At 36.7% G+C, this 17,952-nt stretch overlaps 1 protein-coding gene across 3 annotated transcripts in view; it reads left to right on the forward strand.

Moving 5' to 3' along the window:
- Positions 1–17,952, forward strand: part of LOC124253575 — a 170,242-nt gene that overhangs the window by 141,748 nt on the left and 10,542 nt on the right. The window lies entirely within an intron of this gene.

A 17,952-nucleotide genomic window follows, 5' to 3' on the forward strand; every position in this document is an offset into this window, starting at 1 on the left:
CAGCCAGTTGCAGTCTATGGTTCACACAGTGGACATCAACCAAAGCAGGATTGTCTCTCTTCAGTTGAGCAACTACTCCATTCCTTTTGCCTGTCATAACAGCTGGACCATCACTTGCAAAACAGGTCATTTTATTCTGGTCCAAGTCAGTCTCGTGTAGATAGTCCTTCACATTCTCTACAATAGTGTCTGCCGTTCCATTAGGAATTTCAGCATCCTGGAGAAATGCAAGTTTCGCCTCTCCATTTTCCAGATAACGGCCCACGAATGCAAGGTGTTTTCTGGTTGACACATCTGTGTATTCGTCAAGCATCAAGCCAAATGAATTGCTCTCTCTCATCTTCTGTAGGACTTGTTCTTCTACCACCTCAGCCTGACATTCAAGAAATTCCTGAACTGTTTTATGTCCAGTGTCACGTGGCATTCTTTCCATGGTTCAGTTTGGCTATATTGGGAGCACCAAGTTCAGCACACAAGTCTATGAGAGGTCCAAACAATGTCGTATGTGGCAAATTGTGCTTGATCAAAAAGAACAAAACTTTCTGTGCATCTACCAGTGATGACGTTTCCTGCTCAGAATAACTATGAAATATGTCATGAATGGACACAGCATCATCCTTTTCAAGTTTGACTGCTTCCTGGTGCATTTGAGAGTTCTCATGCAAAGTAATTTTGTCCAGTCTTACGGTTTGACATCCAACTTGTGTCCAAACCATGGATCCATTTCGTCCTTTCACATTCCACTTAGTGCAAACAGAACAAAACATCATGCAGCTTGTTTCACCCTCCTCGTTCGCATCCTCAACGTATTTTAGCCATGGGCGACCTTGTTTCCACTTGGTATCGAAGACAAGCTTGTGACCTGCATCTTTCTTCTTCTGAGGAGCTGGGTCACTGGATGACAACCGCTTGTCGATGTCATAGCTAACAAGCTCGGAATCTTCTACATCGGGCCTGAAATACACATACAAGTCAGTTTATTTCCAGACAAAATTTATTGTATTTTGTAAATTGGTAATAAGAAAACATCCTTTGAATATTAAGAAAATAAGAATAGTAAAAATACCCAATGAAAGTAATTTTTCACACACAGAAAAAACATTTCAGTTGAGGATAAATTAGTTTAAAATATCAGATAAATATACACAAAAGTTTGGAACAATTATTTTTAGTATTGAAAATCTTTAAGACTAGATATGGAGACAGGTAAAAATTGCCTTTGTTTATTGTAGACACCTTATCCACCACAAAATCTACGAACTTCAAAGAAAAAATAATTTAGTATCTCTACCGATATTTTAGAATATGAAAAACTACATGTATGCAGTGCAAAAAATACACTTAGATACGTTCAGAAATAGACATGTTTGAAGTGGCTTCGATTCCTGTATCTATTTAGGTATTGGAATTATTACTTCGGTAATCGTACATTTACAAAGAGTAAATAAAATTTCAACAGATATACCCAGCAAATATTTACTATAGCAAGCGAGAGGGTTTTGTGTATATCTAGAAAATCGAAATAAAAAACGTGCTTCCGAAAGATTTCTTTCAGAGCGAGGTCGACTAAACAAGAAGAATTAAAAGTACAAAAAACATATTAGAATCTATTCACAATCGTAATATTAGAGAGGATAACAATCACAGGTGTGTTTTAAATACTTGAGACAAGCATTGAAATGGAAAAGGGAAAGAAAAAAACTTCGGAATAATCTGAAGTGATCATGTCCGATATGGCTTCCCTTTGTTTCATTCGTTTTATTTTCTCCTCACAAAAAGACTAAAATAAGATATGGACGTAAAGTATTTACAGCAAATGTTCTTAAACATAACAGAGAGAGAATGAGCATGTTTAATTAGCTATAAAGAGATCACATGAACCTAGATTATTGCTGGAAATGTTTTCTAATTTTGCGCTTATCGGTTCAAAATGGCGGAAGTCATTGTCAAGTCGTACCTGTTTGGTAGCGAAGAAATCAAGGAGTCGTCGACACTTCCTCACTTCAGCCTTCACAGCTTCTTCTCTTTTCCTCTTTGTTCTTTCTTTGGTTGGCATTGTGAATCAGAATGCAAATGAACAAAGCCGAAAACGCCATGGCTTAAATAGGTAGTTTTATTGCACAACAAAAACATCCGGGAAGGGAGCTAACTCCTGCCTTTGTTAAAATCCGGAAAATATTGGATTTTTCAAAGGGCAGATAATACGGCGATTCAAAAGGGCAAAGCGCTAAATGAAAAGGGCAGGGCGCTAAATAAAAAGGGCAGGGCGCTAAATAAAAAGGGCAGGGCGCTGCGCCCTGCCAAATATGCCTGGGGGAAACACTATGGTTGGGTGGGTAGATGTATACGAAATCGACTATTTTGCCGGCTTCTACTAGCGGGCGAAAGCACAGCAAGAAGAGTTCGAGAAACTGTTTTGGGATCTGGTAGCGTTCGTAGAACGTGTGTCCCGATTGCTCCAGGATTTGTTTCTCTCGGTCGGAAAGCAACATGGGGCAACACTTCTGCAGCAGGGCCTCGAAGACTTTGGCCATGTCGGGAGTTGTCGTCGTCTGGGGCTCGGGGTCTATACCACCTCGGATTTGCGTGTATCGAGCTTGCGATATGTGGTACTTCCTCTTCGCTTCCCGAAGGGACAAACAACCCGATCAGATCTCGGTATAGGCTTCGCGCGAGAGCTTGGTTCCTGGCATATTTCTATTTCCATGCACCCACATAGCTCTAATTGGGAGTGCACTGCATTAGGAGCAGCCGAAAAGTGGTCTTGTCGAAGGGTTTGGAGCAAACATGTCATTAGCTGAATAAATATTGTATGAACCTGGTACAGCTCTAATTGTTTATAAGTTTTGGAGGAACAGTCTACCTGATGAAGGGGAGAGAGCTAGTAATTAAAAAACTCTCGACTGCACCAGATTGTATATTGGATGGGTAGTCAAACTGGGACTAAAAACAACAGGTCATAATGTTTGCTATTGTAACGGGAACGGCCTTAACTACGTATGACCATGTTGCTTTGCCTTGTGTTTTGTGTGTTCTCAATCAAAGCCGTTCCGTTCCCAGTTCAAGGATCCAGAGGAGCAATTAAAAACCAACAAATTTCTCAGATAAAGACATAATTTATTAAAAATTAGAACTCAACAAAACAATATAAACAGTAAATCAAATCTAACAAATTCCTGAGAACAAAAGATATACAAACACAACTACTTAAAATATTTTATTAATAACCTAACCTACTTTCTCCCAACCCTCTCAACTACACTTTAACCACCCTCTTGAAATAACGCTAAAGCCTACCTACACTCTACTGCACCTACACTAATATATGAAAATCCTACTGTCTGGCATTATGCTGAAATCCACCCGGCCGTCCCCACTAACAAAGTTACCCCAAAATATACAATCTTTTCTATTCAATTTCTCTTTATTGGCCGAAAAATACACTGAAACCTTACAGGGAGTGGAGTCGGAACTCATTGCTCTGTCACGGAACATCTTTTTGTCCCATCACGGGACATATTGCGGTGGATAACCTCACCTGTGATCGGTCGTCGATCATACAGACACTGAACAATTTGTGTTACGCGCTTAAATACCCTGCAGCTGCCCTACGTCTTACGTAACAACCTCGACACGATTGGCCAGCCAATCTGCCCTCCACCAATCAGGTTTGCTCATACCAAACAACCTGGCTGCAACAGAAAATGGCGGCGAAAACAATTCAACCACCGACGGAACAGAATCAAAGTATGATACCCAAACCTCGCAGGAAATACATTTCCTGCATCCACGACTAACGAAAGGTACAGTTACTAACGCAAGTTAACGACCAACACCCAGAAGTAAAATGTCTGCACGAAACGAAACACGTGCTCCCCGTTACACTATTAAAAGAGTTTACAGTAGTTGAGAGCTGGTATTTATTATCTTGGAATTATTCTTTGACTGACGATCATAGATTTTATTAATAAAATTCCTTGTAGATTTATGCTTTCACCCACCTTGACATCAAGGGTTCTGCAATATGAAATAAATAGTTGACCTTCACATCTAGCGCTCAGATCAGTATTCACAAATAACCTGTGTATTATATAAGTGACATGGCAGTGTGACAAGGTAAGTCTATCAATGATAAGCAGTCCTGCTAAATATGGACTGTGATTATCACAGATTGTCATGGATATATGAGAATCTGAGAAAATTCTCAACAAAATGCACGTTCTTTTTTTATCACCTGACCCAATGTGGTAGTTCAGGTAATCTGTTTATAATAGCTTGGTAAATAAAGTTGGTTAGAGTTTAAGTGTTTAATATCAGTCCACGTGTTCATTTGGGTGATTTATTGTTACTGTCTTTTACCTCTTCACTAGATGACTGGAAAATCATGCAACAGTCATTTTCTGGATATTTGTATGTGCTTATCAGGATTTGTCTTGCTAGTCGGTGGAACATTTGTCATTCAACATTGGGACAAACTTTTACAGCATATCTTCATTCATCAAGAAATTGGTCATGGGCTTCCACTTCAATACTGTCAATCTGTAGCAATCTGCTCACCTTAAAAAGCAATGAAACAACACTCTAAACATTGTGTAACTCTCCTATAAAAAAACGAGTTGTTCAGTTGATTGTATGAACATCAGTTGACGTTTCTGGTAAGTGAATGGTTCGTGTAGTCAGACTCTCTGACATGAATTATGTGTATCACCATCAGCAAATTGTGTATGTCTGTGATGTCAAAACTGTACTGTCTTGTCTGTGTATTTACAGACCAGTGTCATATGGCACAATAGTGCAGTGTGCAACAACAAACAAGCAGATCGCTGCCACTATATCTTGGTGATCAATGTATCATTGTATCTACTGTTACAGGAAGCTCTGCCTTCATGCTGGTATCCACTTGGTCACTGGAGATCAGTCTCATAGTGATTGCAGGGCTCCTGTAGTGCTGGTTTGTGATGGTCATATGTACAGTGCATGCTTGAAGAGTGTCTTCTGCATGTATTGTGAGGTGCATCACTTGCATGTTGTACATGTTGGCAGGAACCTTGTTTGAACCTCCTGTGAACTAAAGCATGTTGGTTCAAACTGTCAGTACATAGGTTTCTTGGTGAAAGAGGTCATGTGTTATCTGTCTCCATCCTCCCCTAACTTATTATAGTTTCTACATTTTGGCTGATGACAAAAGACATATTTGTGAAACAACAACACTTGCCTTTCTGTATGCCATCTTCTCGTTTACCATTTTGTTTTATAATGACTTTTGTGGAACCATATTTCAGAAGCTGTCAGTCTCCCATTAATGAAAATTACTTGATGATGTGAAAGCAATGATTGATCCACTAGTGATACATTATGTGAGAAGGAAAGGCTCTCATAATAATATTGTAGTTGTCCAACTACTGCAGTAGAGACAGTAGTGATTTAACTATTACAACAACAGAAAATATCACATGTAGCCCTACCTACAAGTGTAGCCAGGGAGAATTCTTGCTCTGTTGATAACAAAACGAAACATTTGATTATTGTTGTCTTGATAAAATACTGAAACTTTGTATCAGTGATCTGTCCCGAGTGTGTTCTATCTGTCATCATTAATCACTGATTTAGACAATGCTTATTTGTCTGTTTAACCCAGATGGAATCTGTTCATCAGATAAATAAGACTGGTTAATCTCTGGCATTTTCATTGTGTCTGAATTTTAATGATAGCAATATTACAAGTACACCATGCTATATGCTCTGTGGTGGTTGCATGCTTAAAGTGTTTTTTAACTTGTCAAGAGTGTGCATGTTGCAGCCTCAGAGTGAAGACTCTTTAACCCAACTGCATGTTTGTTTTCCCCATAGTTTTGCATTCACAATTGTATCTCGTCCTACCCGTTAACGCCCTCACTTCTTGGTGATCAGAGGCACTATTCATGTACTCACTATTCATATACTACAGAGACACAACAGGTTACACAACCTGTTATTCAATATAGGCAAGATGTTTGACTCCAAGTTGGCCAAGCATGATTTCTTACTCTAATGCGTGGGGTTTTTGTATTTGAAATAGTAGAAATTGTGTTAGGAAAGCATTACAGAGATAACGTGTTTTCATAGAATCTTCCTTTTGTGCTATGTAAATGTAATTTAGCCAAGTATGCCATAATGTTTTATCTTAGATATGAGAATGTTTTTAGGGCAGCCTGTCTATTATCAAATGTACATTTAACCTCCTTGGTAGTTGGAAACTTGATGGAACAAGTAACATTATGAAACCACATGTGTCAGTGGTAATGTTTGTTTGTTTTAAAATATTTTAGGAGGAGGTAATTGTGTTAATTAAACAAGTCAGGAACCCAATCAAACACTGAGTAACTTTAAATGGCATTTAGGAGTTGGTAAGATGAACAAGGGAGATAATCTAAGTGATTGATAACAGGACTGGCTTTAGATCATACGGAATGGTAACTGTTAACTTAACATCATGCGATTAACGATGTATATCGGAGAAGTGACCATGAGCAAAAATGACCAAAAGTGTTTGAAAGAAATCAACATACTGTATTTTGTATTACTGGTGAATGGTTGCACATTTATGCATGAATCACCTACAAAAAACAGTGCCTTTAACATAATCTAGAAGCAGCCAATGAATATAGACCTAGCTTTGTGTATTATGTGAGTACATTAAAACTTTATTTCATCACAATAGATTATGTAGAATAATTGTGAATAATTTTTTACAATAATTTTTAGCCAGCCTTAGTTGGTAATGTTGTTAGTATCTTCAACAAAACTTCACATTCACTGAAATTTTGAAGTTGTATGCTCAAGGATAGTGTAGTATGATAGCTGTACATATATTATTTGTGGCTAAGGGTGAGTAGGAGAATATGGCTTTGCATAAAACAGAAAAAGGTTATTAATTACTTGGGTCAGTTAAAAACCAAAGTCAGTGACTTAATGTGCAAATAACACTTTATGGTATCTCTTAACCACTGATCACAGTTCATGTGTGATCTTAATCCAATTAATTTCCAACAGTGAAAGTATTTTCTCTGTCCGATTGCAGATACAACTACATCTAGCCCTTCCAGTACATCTAGCCAATCCAGTACATCTAGCCCAACCCCTGCATCAAGCCTTTCTACAGCAACTAGCCCTGTTACCACAGGACAAAGTACTACCACAACCACTTTATCAATAGTTGACATCACTTTAATTGTAGTGTTCAGCACTGTTGGAATTCTTATGATTGCAGTCATCATTGTGTGTATCCGCAGCAGGAAGAAGAATTAAGGATATATATCTTGTTATTAATGTGCCTTAGATTTCCTATGTATAATACAATGCAGTTGATGGTGCAAGCTGGACAAGTCCTTCAGACATGCTGAAACTGATAATTTAATGGCTAAATAAATGAACAACACAAGCAGGCGAGGTTGATAAAAAGCTTACTTGGCTAAACAGGGGTTTTGTAATAGCTACAGTTGTATGTAAGCATATATAAATATTCAGGACATAGAAATATGTGAGGACAATACTTAACAAAGTAAGTGTTTTGTTGTAAATTGCAAGCATTAAAAATATGATCATGGGATTTAAATTTATATCATGAAATTTTAAAAATTGTTCAAAGATGTGAGCAATGAGTTACTTAAAGCCACAATTTTTTATAGATATAAAACATACCATGGAAATAAGCAATTAAAGGGAGGAAGGGACATGTTGAGCCTGCATGGTCAAAAAACAGATTGCAAAGATGCATAATGAGGACATTTTTATAAATTCATATAGAGTGAGTGTGAAAATTGTTTTAAGACAGGAGACGCCATCAAGCTACAACACTGCTCAACTGTAACACTGTTGTGTATGTCACTGAAACATCTTCAGGGGCGGTGGGGTAGCTTTGTGGTTCGCTTGTCAAGCTGAAGACTCACATTTCCACATGGATGTCTCCCACCACTCACTTGCTCACTTAAGCATTTTCAAAAAATTGTCATTGATGGAAATAGAGATTTTAAATTCTGAGTACCATTCACTGGGGTGGATAGCTCTAGCATACATGTGTTAGAGTTCTCTGGATGACCTCCTAAACAGTTTAGTTGTTCTCCAAAAGCGCGCGTGCATGCACGCACGCACACACACACACACACACACACACAAAGTTGATGTTTTGATGACTCCCATATGTTTTGTGTTTGCTTGGAATGTGCATGCCTGGAATGTTAAGAATGACCTTGGGACATCAACAACAGTTCCTTGCTAATTGGCCTGATGTGTTTTGTGGCTGTACTAGTAATGCATGATCACAGCTGTTTTCTTGCCAAAGTTGTTCCTTAAAATTTGTTTTAAAAACATTTGAGGATTATTCATTCTTAATATAGTATTCTGTGTCAGTCACAGTTACATGAAATTTGTCATTGCACAAATAAAAATCTGTAATGCTCTGCGCATGGGTACAACCCTTGATGCTGTTCATCCACGACTGAAACAATATACTGAAGTTATATTCAACTGAGAAATGTGGCAATGTTTTTCATCACAATATGTTGCATGACATTGCAATATTTCGCAAGACAATTCTAAACAATCGATGTTGAAAATGGAAAGCATAGCTTGTTATATTTTTCAAAAATTGATGTCTGATGTTCTTATTTGCAGACATCATCAAAAGAAGGTTGTCAAAAGATAATAATTTCGTGCTTTCAAGTTTACACAGATTCCCGAACGTTGGTTGGTTGAGAGAGCGGTCATGTGATCTAAATTTCAAGGTTCATTACTCTTGAACCCCTCTAATCGTTCATACTTGTGTGAACGTTTTTCGCTTCGGTTTCAAGGACCCCCAATAATTGGTGATGCCAATTTCGCGCGCGCAACGAACCTGTTTCAAGTCACCCCAAGTTTGGCAATGTCACTACCAAACGGATTGCCGAACATTGTTCCTTTTTACAGGAGTTTAATGTTTCGCAGTTTGCGGGTTCATCTGGCGGTTGGGATACATGTGTTAAGAAAATCGCTGTGTATACAAACATCGCTGCAATACGTACGTTCTTGAACCGAATGGCATTACAACATTTTCCAGGTATTAAAACACACTAAACAATGATCATCTACAAATGGGTGGAAAACGTATGTGTAAACGTCAAAGTGCGAAATTATAAGAATTGAATGTCAGTTTGTGTGTTTGCACTGAAAAATGAACGATGTCAAAGCGTTGTTCAAACTCTCGCGTGAACTCGCTCGTAAACTCGCTCGTTCACACGAGTTTGAACACCGCTTTGACATCGTTCATTTTTCAGTGCAAGCACACAAACTGACATTCAATTCTTAATAAACTGCATATGATCTGGTAAACCATAATAATAATGTTCCAATATTGTGAATGCATCATGTCATGTATCGTATCGTTAAATCAGCATTGTAGCACGTGTTTGAGAAGCCTCAGTGATTTCTCTCTTAGTGTGTTTTTCTGTCTGTTTAGATAATACATCTTCAACACCGGAAGGAACCACAGGACCAACTCCCAATCCTGGCATATGTGAAAAACATTTGTGTTATTTATTTTTCCTCCTCCTCCTCATACCAATTTTTGTGCTTGTTTGGTGCTGTTGTAAAAAAAAGAGAAATAACAATTCATCCAATGGCCATACGATGAAAAAAATGTAGACTGACCAAAGCAATGCACGCTTATAAATATACCCTTGTATGTCTGTTACCCCTGTAGTCACCAATGTGAACATATTCTCCTGTTTCACATTCGCCTCTGAAGGTCTAGCCAAACAGTTGTTTCAGTTTGGTCAGTCTGTCCCAAGTAGCAGGTTATACATGAAGCTTAATGCATAAACGAGTTTACAAAGTCTGAGACTGATGCCTCATAATCATTCATTTTGATTTTCTCAACAAAATTCAGTTATATGCTGCTACAACATTACCTTTGGTGTTCCAGTACTTGATGACTGTTATGGACGAGCCATTTAACTGTGGTGTTGGGTGACATGCCCAGCCTACATACCTTTCTTTGTCTCACCACTATGTATTTCAGAGTTTGTAAAATGATAAGAATAGAGTATTTGTTCGTGATTCATAGTGTGAAAAAGATATTTTACAAGTATCATGCAGTCCTGAAATAATTTTGTTTTCAGCAAATTCAAGCGAACATATGTTAACAAATTAATAATATACAATATAGATTTGAAATAAAAGATAGCCTGATGTGATGATTCACCATTTAAATTGTAGGTCATGATCAGCATTGTTTTTTATGTTTATTGTTGGTAGATTCTTGTCAACTTTGCCAGAAATTGCAATTTTTCAAACTGTATATTCAGTTTCTTCCAATCTTCCAGTAATTCAGTTAAATATACCCAGTAATATAAGAACTGATCAGAAGCAGATGTATCATCCATTATATTATTTCATCAGGCATAATATCATGTTATTGAAGTTGCTTGTTATACTTTTTGTATTTGAAAATACCATTATCATTGCATCCTGACGTTGCTGATATTGATAGTGACCCCTGTCACCATTAAGGCTTCCCTATTTCAGCTGCCAAAACATTTTGTTCATGTAGAACTGTTATAAATGGCTCTGGGGATAAAAGATCCAGCCAAATAATTGTTGCAATTAGGTCAGTTTGTCCCAAGTAGCAGGTCATACATGAAGTTTAAACAAGTTTACAAAGTCTGAGACTGATGCCTTATAATCATTCATTTTGGTTATGTAGAACTGTTTTAAGTACTACAAAAATTACATTAAGTAAGTCAAAATGTGGCAGTCATGATATACTTATCCATTTCCTTATCTACCGGGGGGGGTAAGATCTTTCAAGTTGTCAGCAATAGTAAGCAGATCATGGCTATTGTTAATAACAGTAAGCTGGTGTGTCACTCTTCACATGATTTCATAATTTTCATGTTTATGTGAACAGTGCTAAAACTTTGAATAAACTAAATAAAACTGATTACAAACATGAGTCCACATTTACAATGAACGCTTTCTCAAACCAGATAGGATAATAACAGATTTGTTGATATGGGATATCTGTTATAGGTGCTCACAGTATAATCTTTCCTTTATGAATCATGAACAACAATACACCTTTACATTTAAAACAAAAGTTTCTTCAAAAAGTACATAATGTTTAGGAACCATGCATTATTGCATGCTCCATCTCAGGTTTGGAGCAATGTACCCATGCGTGGTAAATGTCAGCTGGTTGCACAAACAACTGTAGAAGATAATGTGCACAATGGCGACTCAAAAACTATAGCTTTAGCTATTTGAGTTTCATTTTAAATATTTTCCACAAGAGAAGGTTTTGTCAAAGTGTAAAATTAGGGTTATGTTTTAGCAGGGATATACCCTGATAACTCGTCAAGCCTTGAAAATAGTTGGTCTCCCCCAGGTCTGCAGGGCCTCAGCTCCATGTTCTTCACATACTTGTGTTTACTAGAGGAGGAGGAGGAGGAATGTCCCGTGAATCAGACTTGTACTGATGTGACCTTGAATGAAACTGTGTATGCTTGATATTCATATGTTTAAAGTAGAATTCATTATTCCAAAGTATCTTACAGTGGAAGCTGTCAAAACCAGCAAGTTGTCAACACTGGCATAAAATCTCAGTCCCGTCCGTGGCTAGTACATTTATCATCCTTTATAAGCTCTGCAATTCGCCAGCTGTCATTTCCAGATCTCGGCATAAAATGAGCCGCCCAAATATGTGTTCATACAGTAATCAGCGCTGTCTAATCCAGCATGTGACAAGGAGTCAGTGCATGCAGTAACTGAGAGAACCACGTGATATAACAAAGTTCTAGTCGCAGATAACTGTGTCAGCTCTACAATCTGGCATGCTGTCTAAACCAGATTATTTCTTAGTCCTGACAGTGCCGGTTTAGACAGCTTCCACTGTCCTTTGTACTAGACTCTGGTGTCTGATGTGCTAATGTGAATTTGAATGAACACTTGAATCTTCCAAAACCATTAACTACCATATAGTATTTCCCAAATATGGAAGTGCTATTTGATATAATTATGATTATTGTAAATGTTAACAACTAATAAGTGTTGTGTTATGCAGACATCATCAGTATGATAGCTTTATAACAACAGTTGGTAAATGATGCAGCTTGGCCCAGGCAAACTAGTGGTTGATACCATGAACAGATGATCCAAACCATTTGGGTAAAGTGACATGCAGTCAAACAGGTCATGCATACCGCTATCAGAGATGGCAGCCACTCCGATTTTGGTAGTGTTACTCCGATTTTCAAATACAAAACCCATTCTCCAATTTGTCTTTAAATACCCCTGATTTTTTTAGAAAAAATAATATTTTTTTATCATACAATTTCATAAGTCACTGGTAGTTCATTTGAGTCAACACCAGTAAAAGCATTCGAAAGCTTAGCATGTGATCTTTTGGGTCTCGATTGTGTATATTGCATGTTATTGATGACAAGGTTTCACAATTGTTTTCCAAATGCATGTCAAAGCCCAAGCTCACCCCAACTTGCACCTTCAGCGCTCAGGCCTGACTTTCAGCTAGGCTTGACTCCACTTCATTAGATTCAGGGTTGGCATCTCTCTAATAATAATAATAATAATAATAATTGGCTTGTATAGCGCCTAGTTTCCATCATAGATGCTCAACGGCGCTGCATAACATCGTTAAAAACACAATAAGTGTGAAAAGAGTTCTATTCAGAAGCCATCTTGAAGAAGTAGGTTTTGAGCAAGTTCTACTGCTTCTTTTACAACATGTACAGTAGAGGTGTTAATACATCTATGTTCTTTTAATTTTCAAAGGTGAATCACACCTCAAAATCATTTGTTCATAAATTTCACATGGCAAGGATAAGATTTTGTAGGAGAGAAATACATTTGTTTTGGGGCACTATGCTTTTTTTTCTTTTTACATCAAGTCAATTTGTAAGAAATATATCATATGTACCATATGCATTACAGCAGTTGGGGCACGGGCTTGTTGACTTGCTTGATACATGTACATGTCATTGTATCTCAGTTGTGTAGATAGATGCTTGTGATGTCAATCACTGGATTGTCTGGTCCAGCCTTGATCATTTGCGGACTGTTGTATGTTCTTTTTGTTTTCAAATACATTTGACTACAGATAATCTTAGCTTTTCAGAGGTGTTTTGGTATAGCCGTTTTTCATCTAGTTATCTAGTGTGGGCAGTTCCTGCTGCCAAACATGAATGGAAAATACTATTCAACGAGAATGTATGAAACAGATCCATAGCTTTCCACTATGGAGTTGATAAAATTTGTGTCATTGTTATTGAGTTGTTGATTGATGTAGAGAGAAAGTGATTCTAGACGGAAGAAACGTTTATGAACATTTATGCTTCATTTTACTAAGTTCAATGACTTATTATTAACATGTTTTATTGAAGTACATACCAATATTTTCTTCTTAAAAATATTTTCTCAAATTTGGAAGATAAATATATATTCAGGGTGAGATATTATGTTTCTGCAACAAATTCTGATATGCTAATACTTAATTAAAGATATTAACAGATATTGGCTAACCATAATTTATTATTCTTTCTCCAAAACAGGAGTAGGCTCTCAAGTTGCAGTAGCAATGAAATTAGATTAATGCCACTGAGGTACACTTTCCTGATTTATCCAGGATGTTTGTTGTACTAGTAGAATCTGTTGTCATTCCTCACTTGTTTTACACATTGTCACTAAGGGTAACCTGATGTGTAATCTTCATCACTGGGTACTGGGGCTTTTTGCGGTTTTTGAATTGTTACTTTTAATTTTTTCACTTTTAAACACAGTGATGGTATTTTATTAATGCAGCATGTTACACTCTGTTTAGACTGTTTTAAAAACCTGCCTCAGCACATCATATTTTGATTCTTTGTCATGTCAAGATAACCATGTGTTTTCGTCAGTGTGGAGCAACAATCAACTGTTCACACATTTTGATCCAGATTTACCGGTGATTTGTAAAAATGCTGAATTATATAACTTAGACATGTTTTGATCCAATGATCAGAAGAAAGTTATCTTAACTATTTTACCGGAAATAGTACATTCCAATAGTGTGCTATTTTAGTCACAGCTTCCTTCATAATATCAATAATAATAATAAACATAAACCAGCACGTTGGTATATTGACAGATATATTTAGTGTATTGAACAGTTTGATGAGACACCATATGATGATGCTTCTCATTCTGTCCTATCTATTGCAAAAACAGTATGTTGACATATGTATATACACAGTGAACACTTTTTATAACCAGTTGTGTAATAACAAGATTACTTACATACTTACAGTAGACGTGCTGTTTGCCGTCTCACATGCTCACTATATTGTGTTTTTCATTTTGGTAACATATCAAAGCTGTATTTTACGTAAGTGGACGGGACTGAACACTACACAAGATAATGTCATGTTTTCCCTTCAATAGATTAAGCATAATGTTTTCAAAAGTTGGATAATAGTTAATAATCCTGGATTTAGGAGAAATCAGCTGAGAATGTTTCATAAAATCAAGAAATTCAATATGAGATTTGTGTGTACTGGTATTAATTCACTACAGCAGTGCCACTCTGTATACTATTTTCATTTTTACACAAGTTAGTTATCTTTCTGAGGTTTTTGCATACTATGAAACAGTGAATGTTACCATATTGTAATGTAAAGATTACAGCTTGCTCAATGATGGTATACAATCAGTTGTGCAATATGTTTTGTCATAATCCATGTACCAAGCTTTAGATAGTGCCTGATTATATGAAAAAAGTACATGTAGACTGATGCATTAACCCATAGTTATACAGTGCTGAGTGTATATTCCAGTTAACCAGTTTTAGTGTTTAATGTATTTGGATGTTGTGAAGTTTTCTGAGTTGTTTTGGTGGTACAATACGGTATATAAGAACGTGTGCTTTAAGGCAAGTATTTGATGGCTGTATTTGTCAAATTGAATGCCTGCTCCAATAACACCGTCCTACTACTTCATGTGAAAGTACCTCTGCTAAATGAGGAATTAACACAACTATCCATATTGTATTGAGTAAATAACAGATTGTTTTACAGAAAACAACAGCATAGAATTGGCATGTAACTATTATATTTTAAGATGGTTGTTCACTAAAAAGCAAATTTAAGTCCTTTTGTAAGGTTTCAATAAGTGTACCCCTTAGCAAGTTGTTTAATACAGTCAAGTCTCATTAATCCAACATCATCCATTGCACAGCAAATTGTCGGATTACCGAGGATGATTATCGAATTCTGAGTACAGATCAGATGATCAAAACAGGACAATCATGATTACATTAAGTTTGTGTGTGCAATTAGTGTTGGGAATCGACGTCTTAAACCAAACAGGACAGATCACGTTTACAGCTGGTTCACACGTCAAGATATTTTGTGTGTGAAAAATGAGAAAGTGAACTCCTGATCTACATGTCAACTTCGATGCAGAAATCAGAATAATGCCTATAGATGTATAGTATCAATAAATCTATTATTTCCAACCTTAAACAGTGAATTTGATGAGAACTGAGACTTTGGCAAATGTGAAAATGTTTTCTTGAAACAAAGTAGGGAACTCCTGATCTTGTTGTCAGTCTTCGATGCCAATCAAATGCTTGAATAGAATGTGTGCATTTTCTTGAGAAGATTCATTGTTTTCAAAACCAATTCCTATTTTTATTAAACATTTACTAAGCAGTGAATCAGGAGAGGGATAAGTTGGATAACTTGTGCCTAATCCTTTTGTTGAATGAATAAAATATATTTAAAACAAAACAAACAAAAAAAATTAAAAAGCCGATTGTCGGATAAATGGGAGTCGGATTAATGAGACTTGACTGTACATGCATTTACGGTTAGCTGTTTCATTATGTCCACCATATTGCAATACGAACCTTGTGAAGGAACCTGGAAAAGAATAAAGGAACACTTGAACTATCCAGTGTTCCCTCAATCATTTCCATGAGTATATAAAGTGTCTCTGGTGGATGTTTTTACTTTGTAACATTAAATAAGGAGATTAATTTGGACAACTTTAAGTAGATATGCGACCAAGGTTTATAATCATGGTATCCAGGGTTCATAGTATTTAGAGGTAAACTATCTAGTGGTTAGAATTGATTAGAAAGATGATAACTATCACAAACTAGTTTATGATGTCTGAAATTTGTATGTTATGTGAAGTCAATTTGTATTTATTGTTCATTGCCTTACCCACATGTATGCAACAATATGGATGCTTCAAGCAGGAATGTGCTGTACAACTACGCAAGGTTGGATCCATTGTCATGCTACTATCAATATACTTGTAAGGACTTGAGGAAAAGAGGTTTGTGTGGAGGCTTTGTCTGTGTGAAAACTTGTCAAAGGGACATGAATGCCTCTACACACGGGCTGGCTATCAATGGAGATCATAGAGATCCATAATCATTAACTAATTATTGAATATTGATGGATATTGACGAAGTAAGTCAGAAAGAAATCAACATATTTCAAGTCACTGGCAGCCCATGACACATTCATGCATTGATTACAAAAAGAGGCATTCTAAATATAATATTCATAATGTATACAAAATTCTTACCATATGTTGTTATATTCTAAACATAGTTTAGAAGTGGTGAATGAATATTGCCTTTTGTATTGTGTGTGTAAATTCAAACTTGTTTCACCATAATAGTTTTTGTAAAGATCAATGACACAATTTTCATATCAATAATCAATGATAATTTTTACCTGATTTTTTCAAGTTGCAATCTTTTTAACCATCCCTTCTCTACATCACAAAACTATTTGTTGATTTGAAGAAATTTCAAATAAATTAATTAATTAATTAACAGTGTATGGTCTCTTACCAGACTTGGCTCCAACCTTGCAGTGTACATTTTAGTGATTTTACCAGTATATCACTTTGATTTTTTGTTATTATTAACCTCAAGTTAAACTTGAATAAAGGCTTCAAGCTATTGCGTTCTTCATGCCATTTTGACTGTTTTTATTTGACCAAAAGTGTACGATTGATAATCACTTTTCTGTAAACACTCTGAGGGATCCATGCCAAACTCTGGCTAAATAGATGACTGAATACCATAGCCAATATACAGATTGTATAAAAGTCAAATATTCTATATAGTCTGCCAGGATGGGTACCAGTTACCCAGCCAAAGACAGAGATGGAGCTTGAAGTGTATACCAAGGGATATCTTTTCTTAGCTACTGGGATACATCAGCAAGCCATGTTCAAACACTATGGGTCAGTGCTGACGGTCAGCCACTGACCGTCATTATAGGACTGAACCATGGTACACACATATACCTTGTGATCATGTAAGAGAGGCAGACTGAAATAGGATGAGATGAGTACATGTGAATGCAAAACAGTTTATGGCATAACAGGCAGTTGAGGTTGAATGGTATGTCACCAAGCTGAGACTACACACTAATCACGTGACCAGGTACACTGTCTTGACTTTCTGTAATGGAGATAACTGTCATATCTCAAGTATAGTACTGGCACTTGATTGGTTATCTTGCTCATACTCAAGTAACCGGGTAACCAATTCAACCCAAGGCTAGACTTTCCCACTCCAGGCCATATACTTGCCCCAAAAGCTGAGTAGGGGGTGTGCTGCTGTCAAACTGAAGATCATTGTGGAGGATATTCTTCAAACTATTACATCAAAACATAAAGTTAGGAAGAAATGTCCTGGTTGCAATCTTCACCCCCATCTGCAGCAGAAACTTTAACTGCATTATACTGTTTGCTACCATCATGATTAACATATTTCATGACACAAGTTAAGTGAAAGAGTTGTGTACTGAATTCATTTTGAACATATGAATTCACAATGTGATTAATGGATGGGTCACATATTGGACGTCTGTATGGCCATTGTGGCAAGAAAGTACAGATGTTGATATGTGTAATGCTTACCCA

This window comes from Haliotis rubra, unplaced genomic scaffold (genome assembly GCF_003918875.1).
Source record: "Haliotis rubra isolate DU_JTF1 unplaced genomic scaffold, ASM391887v1 Scf545, whole genome shotgun sequence".
Taxonomy (NCBI): domain Eukaryota; kingdom Metazoa; phylum Mollusca; class Gastropoda; order Lepetellida; family Haliotidae; genus Haliotis; species Haliotis rubra.